Source organism: Canis lupus, chromosome 11, assembly GCF_003254725.2.
Source record: "Canis lupus dingo isolate Sandy chromosome 11, ASM325472v2, whole genome shotgun sequence".
In the NCBI taxonomy this organism is placed as follows: domain Eukaryota; kingdom Metazoa; phylum Chordata; class Mammalia; order Carnivora; family Canidae; genus Canis; species Canis lupus.
In genome coordinates, this window is record NC_064253.1 from 68,945,486 (window position 1) to 68,957,509 (window position 12,024).

Genomic DNA, 12,024 nt, shown 5'->3' on the forward strand with positions numbered 1-12,024 from the left:
TCAGTACCAGAGAGAGTTCAGTTCTATTTATGGTCCTTCACAAGCAAGCACGGGCACCATAGTTATTTATTCTTCTCCATAGATCATCCTGAGTTGGTTATTCATAAATCTCATCTTCTTTGTCTTCCCTCCTCCTCTTCTTCCCCCTTCTCTTTCCCTCAGCGTCCCCAAACATCTTATCAACACCATCTGTTTTCGCTGCCTACTCAGGCTTAGCCCAGATCCTCACTTCTTTAGACTGGCTCACCGACAATATAAATGAAACTCTCTAGTGCTATATTAATAACCTCTCATAGCATAACATTGATGTGTCATTACCTTAAAAAAAAAAAAAGTCTCACAGTCAGAGAAAGGATAGGGAGAGATAAATAGTACAAAGACAGAAAGAGCCCTATGTTTCCACCTACAAAATGAGAACCAAGATTCAGTGGTTTCTAAGGAATTTGCCTAAGGTCACAGAGCTATTTAGTGTGGCTGATGTAGGGATGGTGATACTTATAAGCAGAGGAAGGGAGGGCAAGGAGGACAATGACCTTTGGACTAAGGCCTCCTCAATGATTCTAGGGTTGTTTCATGTTATGGAAGAAGAGCTACAGTTCATCTTTTGTACTCTTCAAAAGCACTTTTTGGTGGAAAAATAAAAGGATAGCTTCCATCTCTGTGCAAAGATTTGTTTTTCTTGAAGCTCCTGCCATTCACATATATTAACTAACCTTTGCCTAGTGAGGCAGTATCATACATCCACTTATTTTTTCCAAAAAAAAATGTTTTTTTGAGCAATTACTATATGTGGGATTTTAGGCTCTAAGGATACAGTGCCCAACTGAAATGACTGCCTCTCATTTTTCCACCGAAAAATGCTGTCTGCAACATTTCTAAAATCTTCAATTCAGCTCTTTCTATCCTAATGTATTTTTTTTTAAGATTTATTTATTTATTTGAGAGAGAGAGCATGAGCAAGGGGAGGGGCAGAGGTAGAGGGAGAGAAAGAATCTTAAGCAGGCTCCATGTTCAGCATGAAGTCCAATGTGGGGCTCAATTTCATGACCCTGAGGTCATGACCTGAGCAGAAATCAAGAGTCGGACACCTAACTGAATGAGCCACCCAGATGCCTCCCAAAAGTATCTTAATTCACTTGTGAATATGCACTGCCTCTGGCACTGATTGCCTCTTCTTATCATCTAAGGTAGGACACTGCTGTTCCCCCACCCCTCCCCCCCACCACCCCGCCGCCAACAATCTGAGAATTCCCCGAATTAACACAATCGTCAGCGCAATTAGACTCATTTAAACTCAGGAGAGACATGTTTTTCTCATGAAGTAGTGGAAAATAAAGTTAATCCAATTGCAGTCAGTTTTCAAAAGTCAAGAACTGAAATGTCAAAGACAGGAAAAAAGTGTTATCCCCATGGCTACTGTGCTCTGAGCTAGGGATGACTCATGGGAGATCATGTGTGTGTGTGTACATGTGTGTCTATTATCTCCAGATCATTAACAAATTACTAGAACTAGAAACTTGGAAATTACAACCAGAAAATGTGGACTGAGAACTGAGATTTGAGTTCTCTTTGGGTGGTTTTGAAATTTTCTTGAAACATGTACAGAAATAAAAATAAACTACAGACATAAGGGTGCTTTTTCTTTTTCTTTTTTCTAGCTTTCTGGTTTCCACTTTGCCATGATTAAACTATTCACAGGCAGGCTAGAAAGCTTTTCTGGAAAATGAGCTTTAAATTTCAAAATGTGAAATTTGTTAGTAAGTTGAAAAGATTTTTGTTCTCCCTAAATCAAGGAGTTTATCTATTGGTAAACAGTATATATTTATTTCATTATTTCAAATCAGTAAGGAAACAATATATCAAATGAGGCATCTGGGAAATAAGTTTTAAAATACATCCCTTATTTACATGTTCTTTTCCTTACTGGGCCAGTTTCTCTTTCCTCCTCTTCCTGGCTACTTCCTTAATTTATCATTGAATCCAGAAAATTCTTACCAGCCATCTTTTATGTGCCAGGTGCACAGAATTAAAGAACTCTATGGTGCTCTAGAATTAAAATTCTCAAGTACTTCACAATCATACTGAAGCAACAGGGCAAGTGCCTTAACGTGTGATGTTAGAGGCATGACGGATGGACAGAGGAGAGCCTGTCTGACTTTGTTTAGCAATTTGGGGGACTATTTCACAGAAGTGCAACTCATGTCATGTTTTGCAGGAGGATTAAGATGGCCTAGCAGAGCACAAGGGACTGCAGCCCACTGAAATTGCTCTCCAGGATCACAGATGCAGGAGAGAGCAGCATGGCTGGAACATGGGGCAGGTGAGTGAGCTGCAATGGGAGGGGAGGCAGTAGGGAGAGCAATTGTGAAGAGCATAGTCCCCCATATGAAGGTCTCACTTGTGACTGTGTGTTTTTTGGCCTCTCTGTCTTCCAATCTATAAGATTAAAGCAACACAAACTGGGTATTTGAAGACAGGAGAAATAAATGTGGTGTGTCTATGTAACTCAAATGGCATGCTACTTGGATGATAAGATTTGTGGTTTCCTGGGGAGTTTCCTTCAGTGTATTAAATACAATGATTTCCTAAGCTCCACTGAGTACTTCCTATATGTCCAGCACAGAATCAGAGGTTGGGGAAGAGAATTAAGAAATATCAAGTCAGTTTTATTCAAGGCAACCTATTTATTGATCACCAAGGCTATGCAGACCATTGTGCTAGGCATAGTGGGTACAAAGATGAATAGGATACTGCCCCTAACTCCAGGAATCTTAGAACTCAAGCCACAGAACAGAGATGATGGAAGAATGGTTCCAGTTCCTTCCATTACTTACTCAAACTGTGTTGAGTCCCCTACTGTATGAGATCGTTGTGGTTGGGGAGGGAAGAACACAGCTTTGTATCTACTGCATCATTTACCAATGAACCACCTGTCTTCAAGAAGCTCATATAGGAGTACTGCCTAAATAATGAATATAAAATAACAGGAACACAAGGAAAATTACAGACAAAAAGATTTTGTGAGAGTTTCATTCAAAGTAATTTGGATGGAGGGAAAAGGCTGAATATTTATTGAGCATCCTCTGTAAAGCCAGTTTTACAAATATAGTCTCACATTTTTCACAATTCACCAAAATCAACATCTTTATCTTCATTTACAACTAAGGAAATGACTTAAAGAAGTTACAGTAACCTGCCCAGAGAGAACCACTGCTAACGGTAAGGACTTGAACTGGGCACTTCTGGTTATATAGTCATGTTCTCTCCACTCTATCCAGGCTATGTGGAACTAAAAATAGCTTAGAGAAAGAAGTGGCGTTCAAGGAAAACTGATTCTCACCTTCTCATAAACACACAGCTTTTGTATCAGAGGCTAGGTTCTTCTATTAGAAGCTGATCAATCAATCTCATTGTCCAAAGAGGTAAAACTTGGATAGAAACAGAACAATAAACATTTCCAGACTTAGTATGTTCCGATGATCTTGTGTGCAGACATGGGAATGCCATGGCATGTAATGTCTCTGTGTCCTTTCTGGCTTGTCTTAAGATCATCTGGCGCCAGTCGTATGGCAGGAACCCATTTGCAATCATTCCTATTTGTGTTTTGAGCGTTTATAATAACACTGGGTAAATGAATATTAGCCCATGCACATTGTTCCTTGCCAGGAAATACATTAACAGAAATCTTCAGGACTCTAAGTACAATTTTGTTTGAGAAGACTTCTCATAGTCTCTGGTATTAAAGATGTTAAGATTTGAAAGTTCATACATGACGGGACAGAGTGTAAGTGACTATGGATGGAATGCCTGTCACTTGAAATGTGGACAGAACCACGAGAGGCTTTAGTGAGAAAATAAACTTGGGATTGTAAATAACGCCTGACTTGACATTTCCCTTGTGGGGGACCCCGGTAATGGGGCCCAGCTGCCAAGCATGATGCTCCATTGAGTTATAAGGGAAAACAACATTTTTTCAAACTGATATTGTTAAGATCCACGACTGAATGCCATTTGTTTTTGTACTTTATAACAATTCAAACCAGATTATTTAATACCGAAGCCACAGAAAAACAAGCCCCACTGCCAGCCCCCATCCTTCCTCCCTCCTGATGGATCTGCTCTTTTGTTCTCAAAATACAGGTTGGAAGTAGGAGCTGTTTACAGAATATTTCTGAGTTTGCAAGATGAAAAGCTTTTATAACTGAGCTTGAAGTGCTAGAGATGCTTTTAATCAGTGTGTAGGATTTTAATTAATCCCAGGATTGCTCCTTTTCACAAAAGTTCAGGTGCAAGATCCTATTCTTGCAGGGTTACATTTGAATGCAGGCTGAAAGACCCCTTCAGAAAACAGGATAAAGAATGCAGATGCTTGAAGTGGGGGACGGAAAACTAGATTTTTATCTCATTTCTGTTATTCTGGAGTTGTGGCCCCAGCAGCTAAATAAGGGGATTTGAGAAAGAATGGCTTTGCAGTTACTGGTTATACAGGATATTGTGAATATATGCAGAAATGTTTTGAATCAAAGCTTATCTATCTCTCTCTCTATATATATACAGTCCGTAATCACTGAAGTCAAAGGCTAATGTCATCGTCTATAAATTCTACTCAGAATTTTAGAATTCATAGAGTCAAATCTAGACAGCTACAGCTAAATGGACCGTGCAGGCAATTGTGTCACAGTGTCCTTGTTTGTAGAATAAAAGGATGGCCCTGGGGCTCTAGGCAGAGACTCTATGGCTTCCAGGACAAAGTAAAAATTCCCTTGCTTGGCATTCAAGTCCCTTTATGATCTGGCCAATTGACAAATTGACACCCCTGCTGATATGCCTCCTGTAAGCTCTCCACACATTCCCATGTCTTTAGTCGTCACTCCAAAAATTTATACTATTTTATGCTTTTGTGCCTTCTGATTAGTTACTGCTTTTGCTTGAAATTTCCTTCTGTTATTAAGTCAGAGTAACAAATAGCATATTCTGTAGACACTGGCATTTTCTTAAGCGAATTCCATGGATCACCAGTATCAAATGCTTTTCTGATGTGTGGAACATGTGTTTTTGGGAGAAGGGGAAGAGGAGCTAAGTGTTAACGATCTCAAAATGAGGAAGAATGATGTTCATTCTACCAATCCTTTGAAAGATCGCAAGATAGAATGCTATAATAAAGGTTCTGAAAATTCTTAAAAAAGAGAAATATACCTAAGCCAGCATTTTCCTTTCTGTTTAAGATTTATTTATTTATTTTAGTGAGAGAGAGTGAGTAAGCTTAGTGGGGGGAGGGGCAAAGGTAAAGGAAGAGAATCCTCAAGTTGATTCCCCATTGAGCAGGGAGCTTGACACGGGGGCTTGATACCAGGCCCCTTAGATCATGTCTTGAGCAGAAATCAAGTATCAGACGCTTAATCAACTGACCCACCCAGGCACCCCTTAAGCCAGCATTTTCTAAATGCATATGATGATAAATTCCTTCTTTTAATACTCTCCAGATCACAGTGGGAAACAACTGTTCATATTAACATTGAACATATGTCACAGATTGATTATAAATTTTCAAGGAATTATGATACACTTTATTCTTATCAATAAATTTTAATTAAATGTTTTATATTGATATAATTGTAGTTGTAACATGACATTGCAGGAAATAATAGAGATAATAATAATAGTTTCTCTCAATGATGTCTTATAAAACTATAGGACAATATCACTACAAGATACTGACCCATGAAATCTTTAGATGTGTATCATTCATTTTCCAGGTGTTCAGATTTTCCTAATGTCTTTCTGCTTTTTATTTCTAGTTTGAGTCCATTGTAGTATGAGAAACCTAAATGATTTCAATCATTTTAAATTTGTTGGGGTTTGTTTTTTGTCCCAAGAGAGGGTCTATCTTGGTATATGCTTCTTGGACACTTGAAAATAATGTCTATTCTGCTTTTGTTGGTTGGAATATTCTTTAAATGCTGATTAGATATTTTTGTTTGATGATGTGAGTTCTTCTATATGCTTCCTGATTTTCTATTTGACCAATCATTTGTTGAGAAACAAGCGTTGACTCTTCAGCTATCATTATGGATTTGCCTATTTTTCTTTTCAGTGTCTGCCATCAGTCCCTGAGGCTTGGTTCACATTTCCCTTCCTCCCTGTGTTGCCCCCCTCCATCCCTCCTTTCTTTCCTTCCTCCTTTCTTCCTTCTTTCTTTTTTTAGATTGTTGTTTAGACTAGGAAATTTCTAACATTCTGCCTCCCACTCACTGATTCTTTCCTTTGCCTTCTCCATTTTGAGCCTACCTCTGAGTTTCCCATTTTTCAGTTCTAAGATCATCATTTGCTTCTTTATTTATTCTATTCCTTGGCTAAGTCTTTCTGTTTTATCATTCACTTAAAGAATATTTGTAATTTCCCATTACAATATTCCTATTAGGGCTGAGTTAAAATCGTTGGCAGATAATGTTTAAATCTCTGTCTCCTCAGTTTTGGCATCTACTGACTGTCATTTGTCATTCAAGTTGACATCGTCTTCATTCTTGGTATGTACAAGGATTTTAGTTTGAAATCTGGAGATTACATTGTAAAACTCTGGGTCTTATTTAAATCTACTATTGATTGATTGATTTTAAAGGAGTTTTTAAAAAGATTTTATTAATTTAAAAAGAGAGAGAGTGTATATGCAAGCAGGGGGAGGGGCAGAGGGAGAGAGACAATCTCAAGCAAGCTCTCCAATGCAGGGCTCAATCTCATGATCCTGAGATCACGACCTGAGATGAAATAAAAAGTCAGACACTTAATCAACTAAGCCAACCAGGCACTATTAAACCTACTCTTTAGATAAGAACTGGCGGGATGCCTGGGTGGCTCAGTGGTTGAGCATCTGCCTTCCGCCCAGGGCATGGTCCTGGAGTCCCGGGATCAAGTTCCACACCTGGCTCCTTGCATGGAGCCTGCTTCTCCCTCTGCCTGTGTCTCTGCCTCTCTCTCTCTCTCTCTCTCCCCCCGTGTCTGTATCTCTCATAAATAAATAAATATATAAAATCTTTAAAAAATAAATAAATAAGACCTGGCCTTCTCTGATACTGTTCTGGGCAGAGAGGGAGAGCACCATTTTGTTACTGCCAAATGGAGGTAAAAGTCCAGGTTCCCCACTTGGTCTCTGTTTACAACCAAGACTGGAGGCTCATCATTACTGCGAGGCATGAATCTGGTTCCCTATGCCATTTCCATGGTAACTTCGGTGTGGGGTGCCTTCACTATGCTGGGTGATGAAAGTCCTGCCTCCCCACTAGGCTTGCTCTGGCACTATCTGGTGGGGAGAGGAATGGTGGGTTGGAGTAGAAATTCAGACCTCCTGTATGGTCCCAAGTGACATATGTAGGATGGCTTTTCATTGGCTGGTGGGGATGAAATACCTTCTCTGATATCACCCCAGTCTTGCATGTTGGGGAGTTTTGTTACAATGCTATGAGGACAGAAATCCAGGCTGCTCCTTGCGTGGCATTTGTTGGCATGGGTGTGGATGTGCCACAGCTCTTCTGTGGTGTTTGGCTGTAGTAGATTGGTTATTGTTTAAAATCTTTATGCCGGTGCACAGAGCAGGGCTGCAGGGCGCTGGCTGTCCGCTGCCCGGATGCAGCTGTGTTCCTCAAAACAAACAAACAAACAAACAAACAAACAAATAAATAAATAAATAAAATCTTTGTGCCTTGATTGTCCCTTTCCTGGTCCCTTTACTAAGAGAAGTAGCTTATGTTGGGGAAATTTTTTTTTTTTTTTTTTTTTTTGGTCTATGTCCTTTGGCATTTCCAGGTTGCTGGCTTTTTCATCTTCCAGTTATGTATATATGAGACAGAGAGAAAACCCAGGGTATCCATTATCCTATCCCTCCCTTGAGTCTTGAAGTCCCTGGCTTGTCTGCCTTCTTATCTTCAATTTTCAAAATCTTATGTGTGTCTTGTGTATAACGCCTAGAGTTTTTTAGTTGTATTTATTAGGAGAAAATTGGGTCTAGTCTACCTTCCTGGAAGTGAAGTCCTTTATCAATAGTTTTAAACTGTCATTTTGAACAATTATTACCTATCTCCAGGCACAATATGATAGTCTTTTTATTAGACTTTATTTGCTTAGAGAAGTTTTAGGCACTATGATATTCTTTATATACATTATTTTATTTTGTCTCTATTAAACAATGGCTAAGGTATCATTATCTCAATTTAATGGGTGAGGACTGAGGTTCAGTAGGATAAGGAACTTACACAAGCAAAAAACAATGTCAGGATTTAACCTCAATATCTCTCCTTTTCTAAACTGACTCTTTCAGAGTCATGCTGTTAACTCAGCTCTATATAGGACCACTGGAATTCCTGATGACTGAGAGAGAATCATAAAAATAATAAGAGATCCAGGAATTAGGACACATGAAAGATAACTGAAAGGAAGTAAATATTGGAGAGAAAAGACAGTCTGTTCACACATCTGAACAACTTTCAGATGGATGACACATTTGAACTCTTCGGCAGGTCTCAAGAGAATATGAGCAAGACAAATGATTAAATGTTGCAAAGATCCTGAGTTCAGCTTCATTATAAGAAGAACAGTTATGGATATCTAAATGAAGATAAATTGTTTCTAGTGTCAATGAACTCCCATCCAAGCAGGATCTGGATTAATGTCCTGTGGCTGAAAAGTATGCAGAGGTTTGGTGGATATGACCTCAAAGCCCTTTCTCTTACAGCCTTTAATGCAGGCCAGGCTGTGCTATGTACCAGCTATGTGATATTGGACATATTACCTCTTTCTAAGCTTAACTTTTCTCTTCTATAGAATGGGAATAATAATCATACAAGCTTCACGGGATGATTATGAGGAGTGGGTGTGATGGTGGGTATAAAATGTTTAGTGCCACTCCTGCCATGTAGAAAGCATGATGATAATGATGATGGTGATGGTGGTAGTGGTGGTGGTAATTTTGTGGGTTCCAAGGGTACTGTAGGTTCTTTGAAGGGTTCACATTTTTTGTTGTAGAGAGATAGGTTGAGGAACTGATAAGCAGTACTATTTTAAATAATAAAAATAGATGTAAGTAATGAAAATTTTACTATACCCTATCTGTTCATGAATATTTTAGTATTCTAGAACTGACCTGAACTTATCATTGGTACTTGGGATGTCTTACATTTGGAACACACCCTTGTATAGAGCAAATAAAAAATGAGTGCCACTCATTTATAGGCGTCCAGTTATATAATTCAGAGCCTTCATAACTTATCCATCGGGTGTCAAATGGATTCTACCTCCAAATTACTATTTGATCTTTGGCAAACCTCTTAATATCTCCTAGATTCCAACTTTCTCTTTCACAAAATAAGATTTAGAGAAGGTCATCTTTAAGCTTTGACCTTGTCCTGGGGCTTGGTTATTTTTCACTTTGACATGAACTCACATACATTGTAAGGGTCAGAAAAATTGCATCACTCAATTGGCCAGGCTCTTTTCTTCTCATTGTCTGCCCTAAAGTCACCAATCAGGGGAATTCACATTATCAGGAAGTTTGTGCTCCAGCCAGATTCCATTCCAATTTTGCTTCAGTTTTAGAAGCAATGATTCATGGCCCACGGTCATCCTTGTTAGGATTCACTTTCTTAGATGAAGTAGCTATTCCCAGCATTTCTTCTTGCAAAATTCCTGACCCTGTAGGGGAGAAGTCTGTATTGCTTATTTCACTTTCCTCTTGAGAGGAAAAGTTTTCAAGGAGTTTGGGGATTGGGACTGGTTCCCAATAGACACTTTCATACTTAGGTCACTTCTAATAATGAAATATTTTCCAGATAATCTGTTTGAACATTTCCATCCATTTAAGCACTATAGGCATCGAAGAGGCGCCTGCTTCCTACGTAGTCACAGCCTTCCAATGACCATGGGGTATGTCTGATTATAAGAGCTGCTTCCAACCAACTCTGTGGGTCAGTGGTGGAATACGTTTTTGGGGAAAACTTACTGCTATTGCCTGTCTTCCAGTGGAGAACATCATGCTTCCCAGTAACTCAAACAGAAAATTTTACTCATTCTCTCATTCCTCACCACCAGTTGGTCTCTATGTCCAGTCTATTATACTTTCTAAATTTGTTTTTCTGTTTTTGAATATTCAGCTCCTCTTCACTATGAATACTTCGAGTGGCTAGACTCTTGCTGGGGCTATTTTACAGGCCTGGAATTCAATCGTTTGGCTTCACTGTTGCGTTGCACTATGTTCTTCATTATCCTTCATGCTACTTCATGAGGCCATTATTTCAGTTATAAATCCAGGTACAACCATCCCTTGTGCCCAGGAGCAAGCAGCACGGTGGCCCAGTGAAGAATCTCTAAGTAGCTTATCCACCTATACAGCATGCAGAGATTCTTATAATCTGCCCTGTTCTCCTTTGTCAATTTTACTTCTCACCAAGAACCTCTTTGCACCCAAAGCCCAAAGCACTGAACTACTGGCATTTCATCAATATGTCATACTCTTTTATTCTTCTGAGTTTTTATAATTCTATTCTCTTTGCTTATAATGCCCTTCCCCTCAAAATTCCATACCTAGCAAACTCATACCATTTCACCACAAAGAATTGCTTTAACTCTAACGTTTTATATTATATCTTCCTTAATTACCGAGGTGGTTTTTATTCCCATTTTCTCATGTGCTTTTTTTTTTAAATAGTACTATATTTATTTTATCATGATTCCCTTACAGACTATGAACACTAGAAAGAAATAAATACTATCCTTTCCTTTTTTATGTACAGATTTTGTTCTTTATTAATGTGTTTTAAATTTTTAAAATACCCATTTCTTTGTGGATAACTAGCTATCAGTTATCCAGATATGAGATGATTTTGAGAGAAGTGACTACAGCTTTTTAAGAAGGTAACAATGCATAAATGGGGTCTCTGTTGGAATCCAAATGATAAAACTGAGATTGTAAAGGCTTCATTTGATGGTTGATTCCATGCTACCCATGGGCTTGGCTTGTTAGTAAGCCTTGATCCCATATAAAGTCCTAACTGAAGCAGATTAGTCATCAAGGGAAGAGTCATGCCTGCATTTGTAACATTTGTCATTCCATTCTATTTATGACCATTGAAGGAATATTTTGACAAAAATATACATCTAGAAGAAGTCAGTCCAAGAGTCCACCATCCCTCCTATCTGTGGAATTCCAGGTGTAGCAAGTATTACTAACAGTAGAAACAAAGCTGCATTGGGCCTTTAACTTCAGGTAATTGGGATCCGGAGATATGGATCACTCACACTGGAGAAAGAGAGCACAGGTAACTGGAACATAGCACTACTGTCCCTCTGAATGGTGACAGCACTACTAGACATCGTATCTCAGTGGAGAGTATAAGCAATTTTGTTTCTTATAGCTTTACAAAGATGAGCTAATAAAGAGAGAATGAGCAACCAAACAATAGAGAATAAGGAAAGGTAGATTCCAAAAGTGACTGACCAGCAAAGAAAATGGGAATTGGAAAAAAAAAAAAAAAGAGGACTTTTTCAGATATCCTCATAGAGGATGTTATTGTGAGCTTCCTGGTTCTCTTGGGTTTTAATACCTGAGGAGAACTGCAGATATTAAATGTGAAGATGCAGTGTGAAGACCTCTCCTGCTTTCCATTGTTCCATCCCTTCTTTGTTCTCACTCCTCCACCAGGAGATTTGGATAATTTTTCTAGTGTTGACTCAAACCCATCTCTTCCACAAAGCTTCTCTGATAATATCCCATAGACCCTAATGCACACCATTCCCCTTCCTAGCACATCAGTCATGTGGTGTAGTTCTAGGAGCATCCCCCCAGAAAACATCTTCTCCCTTGCTGATTGTATGAAAAGGATTAGCTTGCTAGATTTCAGTAGCTCAAAAACTCAGACCCAAGTTTCCATGAGAAAATACAGATTCTAAATCATACAGAGGTGATATGCTTATATCAGATCCTTTTCTGATATTTGCTGTGATAGAAGTCCCAAAGGAGAAAATAGAGCTGGACACCCA

The 12,024-nt window shown here is 38.9% G+C and overlaps 1 long non-coding RNA gene across 6 annotated transcripts in view; it reads left to right on the forward strand.

Annotated features, from left to right (window-relative positions):
• Positions 1-2,839: 2,839 nt before the first annotated feature.
• The window catches only part of LOC112650437 (uncharacterized), a 30,319-nt gene continuing 21,134 nt past the window's right edge, over positions 2,840-12,024 (forward strand). For 3 of the 6 annotated variants that reach the window (XR_004803841.2, XR_003130176.3, XR_003130172.3), the window contains exons 1-4: positions 2,840-3,219; positions 8,312-8,677; positions 10,140-10,296; positions 11,119-11,303. This is a non-coding gene — a long non-coding RNA (uncharacterized LOC112650437). The remainder of the gene's footprint in view (positions 3,220-8,311; positions 8,678-10,139; positions 10,297-11,118; positions 11,304-12,024) is intronic. The other 3 variants (XR_003130173.3, XR_003130175.3, XR_003130177.3) reach the window with 3 other exon arrangements.